Consider the following 10,873-nt stretch of genomic DNA (forward strand, 5'->3'; position numbering starts at 1 on the left):
AAAAAATGCATCTTGGTGGTGTTTGTAAACTACAGCAAAAGGAGGTGATTAGAAGCAGTTAAAGCAGAATTAATTTTTGCCTCTCATAAATCAGGACCCAAACTCAAATCTAACATAATATTTATATTAATAGTCTTGTTCTATTTTAGTCGTAGCACAATATTTTAGGAAATATCCGCTGTCAAGGTTCCTCATGCGTCATTAGTTTCGTTTTCCTCTCGAGAATATGGTATGACCATCTTACCTTACGAAAATGGTACACTCAACATGAAAAATGAATATTATTTTCAAAAAAGCACAAAAAAAAAACTGCACAAAAAGCCTCGCTGCGTTGAATCTGTCTGAAGTGATGTCAGTAGTAATAAGATGTGAGGCTTAAGCAGTGGTTGCAGAGCAATAACTGCAGGAGAAATCTGAGAATATGTCAGTCGTGAAGTAAAATGTACCACGATGGAGATATTTTGATTTTTAGATTAAGAACACAAACATTATCCAGTAGTTCTGTGTTGTTTAACAAATTCAACCTCAAGATGCACTAATCGGAATTTTTGGTCCAATTTTCAGCCCTCATCCTCCCCCACTTACCCAAGACTGAGTTAAACCCATTCGAGCATGCCATTCACCAGGCCAGAAGGGTTTTATTGTCTCTGCAGAGCGATATGGATCTGCACCAGGGTCTCCTACCAAATATATGTCCCAAAAAACCTCCAAAGGAAGCATCCTAAGCAGATGCACTGAACAACCTTGACTGGTCTACATTCAGCTCCCCAGAGATAACATAGCTCCTCAAACTCTCTCTAAGGTTGAGCTCAGCCATCCTACACAAGAAGCTAATTTCAGCTTCATGTATCCAGCATCTCCTTCACTTGGTCATGATCCATATCTCATGACCATAGGTGAGGGTCAGAATGGAAACAGGCCAGTAATTGTTCAATGTTTTTGACTCAAACCTTTCTTCACTACAACAGACCACAGCAATTCCCACATTATCACAAAAAAGGACCCAATTTGTCTATACAGCTCCTTCTTTAATAGTACATCACTCATGAATGAAAAACCAAGATACTAGAACTGCTCTGCTTCAGGCAGAGACTGTCCACTGTCCTGGATGGCGCGATCCACCTCTTTCCTGTTAAGAACCAGTACCTAATTGGTGAAAAGGCGTAACTTTGTGCCGAGAATGCAGATACAGTCTGCCTTTGGATTTATAAGAACCAGACAGCCTTTAAAAGCATTGAAAATGCTATTTTCTGTTTGCTTAAATTGAAGAGTTAAGCTTTCCTTTACATAAAACTGTGTTGAATCTGCTCGGTGTACAATTGTCCAATTTTAGATTTTTAATTAGGGAGAGTCAAATGCAGTCTTAGCTTAATAAAAACCTAGTAATAGCCCATTAATGTAGTCCTGATACACTAAAGCAGAACCCAACCTAAGCTTCATTAGCAGCTAATGGTTGGCTAATTATGTTATTCTATTGTGCTTCATTTCTTTATCACCATCACCATTTCTTTTATCTACCAAATACCCAAAATGCTGCCAGACCGAAAATTGGTGGGGGCTTCTTCTATTCTTTATTTAATGAGTTGTGTCATTTACCTCAATGAGCAACACAAGCAGGCTTTTTCAATATAATGCAACAAAGCTGGAAGTATTACTTTTAAAACTTCATAACCTTCTTAAACACAAGTACAAAAAACATTAGCTTGTCTTTGGACTGTGGGAGGAAGCCGGAGTACCCGGTGAGAACCCACGCATGCACGGGGAGAACATGCAAACTCCATGCAGAAAGACCCCCGGTCGGGAATCGAACCCAGGACCTTCTTGCTGCAAGGCAACAGTGCTACCAACTGCACCACCGTGCAGCTCATTTCTAAATATTTGACTAATATTTTTTGTCCATATAAAAAAAATACAGTGAACAAACTGACCCCTTTACTGCTTTTAAATGCGATGCACAAGGGTGATAAATCAATTTACAGTGTTGTGAAATAGTATTTTGTCCCCTTGCATGTTTCATTTTTGGGGTCTTTTTGTCACACTTCTAGTTCAAACACATTTCAATGCCAGACAAAAAGAAGCTATTTCCTAATCAACTAACTTCTCATTTGAACTCTAACAGCATTCCAGATCATAGTACAGATACAAAACACACTGGTATCACTAGACTTTAGTGCAGCTTTAGCACACACAACCCTGCTAGACAGGTTCAGACAGATGGGAATTTCTGGAATTTTGCTTATCTGGTTCAACTCATGTCTCAGCAATAAAAATATTCTTTGCAAATATAGGAAATTGTTCATCAGAATGTCATCTAAACTATGGTGTTCAACAAGGCTCAATTTTAGGTCCCACACTTTTTAATCTTCGTATGATACCATTGGGAGGTGTCACCAGTGGACATGGCATTAATTCCCAATGTTTCACTAATGGCACACAGCTCTACATGGCTGTCTCCTGATGACTTGAGACCCATTTATGTACTTTTTAACTGCCATTTATAATTTAATATGTACAACACAGAGAATCTCCTTCCGCTCAATCAACACAACACTAAGGCTACTCAGACTTCATCCCACAATCCAAAAATGACTGTTAGGCCAATTGGTTACTCTATATTGCCCTTAGGTATGAGTTAAATGGTAAATGGACTGAACTTATATAGCACATCTAGTGTTGCCCTGTGATGGACTGGTGACCTGTCCAGGGTGTACCCTGCCTCTCACCCACTGACTGCTGTCAGCTCATCATTTTATTAAAAGTTATCAAAGCATCAGAATCTCAAACAGGCCTATGCATACTTGGCCAAAATGTGGAATTAAGTTCATTCCTTCCCAATTTGATAATAAATTAACAGAAGGTTATGCAGGATGAGATTGTAGCTGTATTCCAAGTATAATCTTACATCATTTAATGGGATCTTGTATGTTGGCTGCAAGGTCCCACTGACTTTTGAATGCATTTCTTGATTCTCACCTCGGAATGTCACCATTGGTTTACTGATTTCCTTCATCATTTTAAAGCAGACACTTAAAAGCAAATCCATAGGAACCTCCAAAGGTGAAGGGTTCAATCATCCTTCCAGAAGGTGACCACTCCAACTTTACCTAATCAAGTGATCACTTGTCAATGCCAATTAGTGTGATGACACAGGAGGGACATGGTTCATTCTTCATCACATCAACGTTTCCTCTGTATAGAAGGTTTCTGCTTTATTTAGCCCAATATTGATTACACGCACCATTTCACCGACTCTCCAAAACGAGACAAAGAGGTTCAATCAACTGATGAAGTCCTCACAGTGCATTCAAGCCTCTGAAGACAATGATGCATATTAATGCAATCATTCATTTGGTGGTTTTCATTTACAGCTCCACCTATAAACAAAGCAAATTAATGTTAAATATTTAAAAAACCTGATAATGAGAACTCTAGTGTACACAATTTCTGAAGTACAAGGCCTTAAATATTCCACAAATAAACCTTCAGTTTACAATCTTTCCAGCATTGGACCAAAGAAATGGCCCTTTCCGACCATGCTGCTGCTCAGCTTAAGACTGAGTGGATGTGATGCAAGAGTTACTGCACTTTTATTGTAGGAGAAGAACTAAAAAGCTCTGAAGGGTCATATTTTCACCTCCTTTTATTTCTTCTCTTTTCAACTCCTGCCAGTATTTGATGCATTTTAGTCTATAGCTCCCAGAACATGAAAATAAGATTTATATGTCTGCCCTGAATTCACCTGCAGTTCAGACTGATCTTCAAATGATCTGCAGTCTATGTGTACTGCACCTAATGGCCTGATGTCATGTTGGCAGTGAAAAAATATATATATGTGAGTTAAGTTAAACAATGCTGACTTAGTATGCTTGAGTCAAACAACCACTTTGGGGTTTCTTCCAATCAAGATTTTTCCTTAGAAAACTTAACTTGGCCAAAAGTTGGGAATAATAAAGTAAAATAATAGAATATGAGCATGCAGAAAACAAGAAGAAATTACTGATGAAATGGAAACACTGAAGAATGATCTCCAGTGTTGTAAAAATAATGGAAAAGCAAAATACAGAAAGAAATGTACTGACAGCAGAGACAGGGGAAATTCTTCTAAAGCTGGACCAGGAAAGACAAATGAAGGACATTCAACTCAGCTCTGAAAAAAATAAATTATGATAGATGACAATGGTTGTCCTCCAGTTACATCCTGCTACTTTGGTTGCAGTATTACAGTTTATTAGTTTTTGCAGAACTTGTGGCTTGTATCGCTAAAAACATCACCTAAATGTTCAAATGCATAAGCAGTTCTCTAACAGAGCTGGGGGAGCAACAGATTTCTCTAAAACTGATCTCTCAAGAGAAGAAACTTGAATTACTCTCACTGCTAAAAAAGTCAAGCATCTCGGAGGAATGGTCTGCTTTGGACATACTTTGCTGCACATTCAGACCAGCAATAGGTACATTCACAGCTTCAGCTAATACCAGAGGTCATAACCTGGTAGCATCAGGAACCGAGTTGTGTGTTAAATTCAGTTACAGAAGCATCTGAGAAGCAGTCAAACTGGTGAGTGATGTTAAGCAGACACAGGGAACGCTTGTACACACATTAGACAACGCTGACCGTGCTTGGAGGAGTTTCACAGGGGGTGCAGTGTGGGTTTGCATGAGGGCAAGAGGTCTTCTATAGTGATGTCTATACCCCATGTGACCCCCCAAACCCCATCCTGGTAAATTCATGTTGTGATCATTGGCCTCATGCAAACCCAAACTGTGACAAGGTCACAAGTTTGATGTCCTGTTTAATGCATCGATGAGGTATCCTCTGTCACTCAGTTTGACTGAGGCTCTAGGGACAGCCTGTAGCACTATCATTTCATCACGAATACACCACTTACTTAGTGGCTCACAAAAGTGTAAACACCCCTGTCGAAATTCCAGGATTTTGTGACAACTGGATTTTCCACATTTGCATCCATTGCAACAGAGAGATCATAAAGGCTCAAAACCATCACATTGTACAAAAGGCATCAGTTGCAACTGCTAATCTACACACCGATATTGTGATGACGATTGTGATTCAATACATTGTTCAGCTCAAGCCAAGATAAGAATGGTTATTAGCTGGTCTATGTGATCTGTTAGCCTGCACTCTGCTGCTTGACACTACCACTATAGCCTTTTAATGTGCCAACTTTACTTTCAAAAAAGCATTACCCTGGGAGTGGTGGTGGCGCAGGGGTAAAGCACACGACCCATGTATGGAGGCTATAGTCCTCGACCCAGCCGCCACGTTTTGAGTCCCAGCCCGTTGACCTTTGTTGCATGTCTTCCTCTTTCTCTCTCTCCACCCCATTTCCTGTCAGTCAACTTATAAAATGAAGACCACTACTCAGAAAAGGGCAGGGGACCCTAAGTTTCTTCAATTTCCCAGAACTTTATCTTGCATTTTATTCAAGAGATTTTAAACCTCAGAAATTGTATAGGAGAAAACATTTCGGTTTTGAAACCATAACCTTTTAAAACTCTGGTGTACCTTGAGACCAGAAACTGCCAAAAATAAATAAATCATACAAGACTTGAACATCTCTGTGTGTGAGCTTGATATGATCTTGATTGTAATTCCTGTCAGTGCATGATGAAAGATTGCTGCCGCTGCATTGTGTCAAAACGGTTCAACAGCAATATCCGCCCAATAACAAATGGACAGCAAGTTACGGATGCCAAAATTCTTACTATTAGAGTCAGACTTTGACAAAGTGAGCAGTAACCCAGTCGTGTGTCGTGGTAGCAGTAACACTGCACCATTTTGCCAGAATGTTTTAGAAATTGCTTGATATTTGTCATAGGTGATTTTTTTGTAATAAAAGAGCTAAAATGGCTATCAGTGCATCTGTCATACTGAGTACAACACTCAAAAAAAATATTATGTGTTAATCAACAATGAAAGAGTTTATAAGATGGTGTTCTGCAAAAGCAACATTTTCTGCAATTGTTTTGAATAAATTGACACATTTAAAACAAAAAAAAACACATCAGGCCCTCTGAATCTGCATGAGTGTAAAAATAAAAAAATAAAAAAACACATTTACACTTTTCTTACAATCACACGGCAAACTTAATCAGTCTGAACACAAGCGCTCTAAAGATTACAGTCTAACAGCTGTGAAAGTTTTTCTCATTTAACCAGTCAGTTCTTACTGTCAAGTTTCTAAACTCAACAGCTTGTTCTGAATTAATAAGCTTTGGTGTGTGAAGGATTTGATGCTTAACAGGTCGTTTCCCTGATGTGCGCTTACATAACAGAGCTATTTAAACTTTATTCATTCTACAAAAGTATTCTTTTTAACTATCCTGTGATACCTAGCCATGTATTTTTTTTAATAAACAGACATAAAACCTCTTTTTACTAGTTTAGTCTGATATAAAAACATTTTGAAAATAGATTAATTCTGACCATTTAACCTTCATGCATGTGGACTTCTTATTTGGTTCCAACTGGAGACTTTTAGATTAAACAATTTTCTAAACAAACAAAGTTGTTATTGTCCATCAGAAATTAATCAATAGCTAATTATGGCATGCTGTATGTGGGTTAATGATCTTATTTAAAGTGACCAGTAAGAGGGAAAGCAAATGTAGAATTGTTATGGAGAACATTATGGGTTCTCCATAATGTTCTTAATTTTATGAAGAATCCGTCTTTCCACAATGATCTCCAGAGGTTGCAGAGGAGTCCCCAGAAAAGAGCCAGACTTCTTTATCAGTTTGTTGAGCTTTTTTAAGTCCCTGGCTCTGATGCTGCTTCCCCAGCAGATGATGGCAGAAGAGATCACACTTTCCACAACAGACTTATAGAAGATATGCTGCATCTTGCTGCAAGCACCAAAGAACCTAAGCTTCCTCAAGAAGTACAGTCTGCTCTGTCCCTTCTTGTAGATGGCTTCACAGTTGCATCTCCACTCTAGTCTGTTGTCCAGGTGAACACTGAGGTATTTACTGGTCCTTCTCAAAATATTAGCATATTGTGATAAAGTTCATTATTTTCCATAATGTCATGATGAAAAATTAACATTCATATATTTTAGATTCATTGCACACTAACTGAAATATTTCAGGTCTTTTATTGTCTTAATACGGATGATTTTGGCATACAGCTCATGAAAACCCAAAATTCCTATCTCACAAAATTAGCATATCATTAAAAGGGTCTCTAAACGAGCTATGAACCTAATCATCTGAATCAACGAGTTAACTCTAAACACCTGTAAAAGATTCCTGAGGCCTTTAAAACTCCCAGCCTGGTTCATCACTCAAAACCCCAATCATGGGTAAGACTGCCGACCTGACGGCTGTCCAGAAGGCCACTATTGACACCCTCAAGCAAGAGGGTAAGACACAGAAAGACATTTCTGAACGAATAGGCTGTTCCCAGAGTGCTGTATCAAGGCACCTCAGTGGGAAGTCTGTGGGAAGGAAAAAGTGTGGCAGAAAACGCTGCACAACGAGAAGAGGTGACCAGACCCTGAGGAAGATTGTGGAGAAGGGCCGATTCCTGACCTTGGGGGACCTGCGGAAGCAGTGGACTGAGTCTGGAGTAGAAACATCCAAAGCCACCGTGCACAGGCGTGTGCAAGAAATGGGCTACAGGTGCCGCATTCACACTTTTGAACCAGAAACAGCGGCAGAAGCGCCTGACCTGGGCTACAGAGAAGCAGCACTGGACTGTTGCTCAGTGGTCCAAAGTACTTTTTTCGGATGAAAGCAAATCCTGCATGTCATTCGGAAATCAAGGTGCCAGAGTCTGGAGGAAGACTGGGGAGAAGGAAATGCCAAAATGCCAGAAGTCCAGTGTCAAGTACCCACAGTCAGTGATGGTCTGGGGTGCCGTGTCAGCTGCTGGTGTTGGTCCACTGTGTTTTATCAAGGGCAGGGTCAATGCAGCTAGCTATCAGGAGATTTTAGAGCACTTCATGCTTCCATCTGCTGAAAAGCTTTATGGAGATGAAGATTTCATTTTTCAGCACGACCTGGTACCTGCTCACAGTGCCAAAACCACTGGTAAATGGTTTACTGACCACGGTATCACTGTGCTCAATTGGCCTGCCAACTCTCCTGACCTGAACCCCATAGAGAATCTGTGGGATATTGTGAAGAGAACGTTGAGAGACTCAAGACCCAACACTCTGGATGAGCTAAAGGCCGCTATCAAAGCATCCTGGGCCTCCATAAGACCTCAGCAGTGCCACAGGCTGATTGCCTCCATGCCACGTCGCATTGAAGCAGTCATTTCTGCAAAAGGATTCCCGACCAAGTATTGAGTGTATAACTGTACATGATTATTTGAAGGTTGACGTTTTTTGTATTAAAAACACTTTTCTTTTATTGGTCGGATGAAATATGCTAATTTTGTGAGATAGGAATTTTGGGTTTTCATGAGCTGTATGCCAAAATCATCCGTATTAAGACAATAAAAGACCTGAAATATTTCAGTTAGCGTGCAATGAATCTAAAATATATGAATGTTAAATTTTCATCATGACATAATGGAAAATAATTAACTTTATCACAATATGCTAATATTTTGAGAAGGACCTGTATACTCCTCCACCACCTCCACTTCTTCTCCCATGATGGAAATAGTGTTCCTGTTCTTGTTTCTCTTAAAATCTACAATCATCTCCTTTGTTTTAGTCACGTTCAAAATGAGATGATTGTTTCCACACCATGCCACAAAGCGGTCCACCACCTTCCTGTACTCAGCTTCTTGTCCATCTCTGATCCACCCCACGACTGCAGAATCATCTGAGTATTTCTGCAGATGACAGGAGTCTGTCTTGTACTGGAAGTCTGAGGTGTACAGAGTGAAAAGGAATGGTGAGAGTACAGTCCCCTGTGGTGCTCCTGTGCTGCTGACTAGCTGGTTAGACTCATAACCCTTCAGTCTCACAAACTGTGGTCTGTTTGTCAGGTAGTCTTTGATCCAGGAGATTGTTGAGGCCTCCACCTGAGTCTTCTGGAGTTTCTGACAAAGCAAATCAGGTTGGATTGTATTAAATGCACTGGAGAAATCAAAGAACATGATCCTCACATTGCTGCTGGCTTTGTCCAGATGACAGTGGGTTTGTTGAAGCAGGTGTATGATGGCATCTTCAACTCCAACTCCACAGCGATAAGCAAACTGAAGGGGGTCCTGATGGTTTGCTGTTTGCTTACTCAGGTGGGCCAACAGGAGTCTCTCTAGGACCTTCATGATGTGGGATGTCAGGGCAACAGGTCTATAGTCATTGAGGACTGATGGGTGAGTTTTCTTTGGTACCGGAACAAGACAGGAGGTCTTCCACAACACCGGAACCTTCTTCAGGGCCAGGCTAAGGTTGAAGAGGTGCTGCAGAATCCCACAGAGCTGCTCTGCACAGGCCTTCAGGACTCTAGGGCTGACATGATCTGGACCTGCAGCCTTATTCTGATTCAGTCTCTCCAGTTGCATCTTCACTTGACTTCTTGAGACACACAGGTGGAAGGGGGAAGCAAAGGAAGCATCAGCATCTTCTGATATGGTTGAAGGCAAACATGTAGAAGCAGAAGGGTCTAGAGCTGAGGTGGAAGATAAAACATTTGAGGTGTTACTGGACAGCTGTGGGTCCTGTAGGTCAAAGGAAGGTGGAATGTCTGTTTGGCTGTGAGCAGGAGAGAAGGATGCGAAGCTTGTTTCTGAACTGAACCTATTAAAGAATGTGTTCAGTTCATTGGCTCTGTCCAGACCTTCATTGGTCCGATCATCTCTGTGCCTGAAGCCCGTGACCTTCTTCATCCCTGTCCACACATCTCTGATATTGTTTTGCTGGAGCTTGCTCTCCAGCTTCTTCTTGTACACCTCCTTGCTGTCTCTTATCTTGACTTTACGTTGCTTCTGTAAACTCCTCAATAATTCTCTATCTCCCTCTCTGAAGGCTCTTTTTTTCTTGTTAAGCAGGTCCTTCAGGTCACTGGTGATCCAAGGTTTGTTATTGGGGAAGCATCTCACAGTTCTGGTGGGGATGGTGTTATCCACACAGAAGTTTATATAGTCGGTTACACACTCAGTTATGGCATTGATGTCCTCTCCATGTGGCTGGCACAGTGCATCCCAGTCTGTAGCCTCAAAGCAATCTTGCAGAGCTTCTTCAGCTTCCTGTGACCATTTTCTCACTGTCCTCTTTATTACAGGTTTCCTCTGAACAAGGGGCTTATATTTCGAGCAGAGAAAAACAAGATTGTGATCTGATTTGCCTAGAGGAGGTCTTGCTGTAGAGATGTATGAGTCCTTGACATTTGCATAAAACAAATAGAATGTTTTGTTTTCTCTGGTAGAGCAGCTGACAAACTGTTGAAACGTTGGAAGTGTAGCAGAGAGTGAAGCATGGTTAAAATTGCCACAAAAGCATTGGGGTTTTGTGTCTGTAGCTTAGCAACAACTGAGCTAATAGCATCACATGCAGTGTCGGCAACAGCAGAAGGTGGAACGTAAACTGTTGCCAAAACAACACTGGTGAACTCTCTGGGTAAATAATATGGACGAAAACTTACTGCCAGCAGTTCAATATCTGGACTGCAGAGATGACACTTCACAGTTACATGTCCTGGATTACACCATCTGTTGTTCACAAGTACTGCCAGTCCACCTCCTTTACATTTGCCGCTCCTCTTTAAATCTCTCCCTGCTCGTATGGTTAAAAAGCCCGGCAGAGACGCTAGAGTTGGGGATATGATCCTGCAGCCATGTCTCAGTAAAACACATAATACTGCATGCCCAGTACTCTGGCTGGGTCCTTTGTAGGGCTTGGAGTTCATCCAACTTGTTTCCCAACGATCTCACATTGCCCATCATAATTGACAGAAGAGA

The sequence above is a fragment of the Girardinichthys multiradiatus genome, chromosome 3 (assembly GCF_021462225.1).
Source record: "Girardinichthys multiradiatus isolate DD_20200921_A chromosome 3, DD_fGirMul_XY1, whole genome shotgun sequence".
NCBI lineage: Eukaryota > Metazoa > Chordata > Actinopteri > Cyprinodontiformes > Goodeidae > Girardinichthys > Girardinichthys multiradiatus.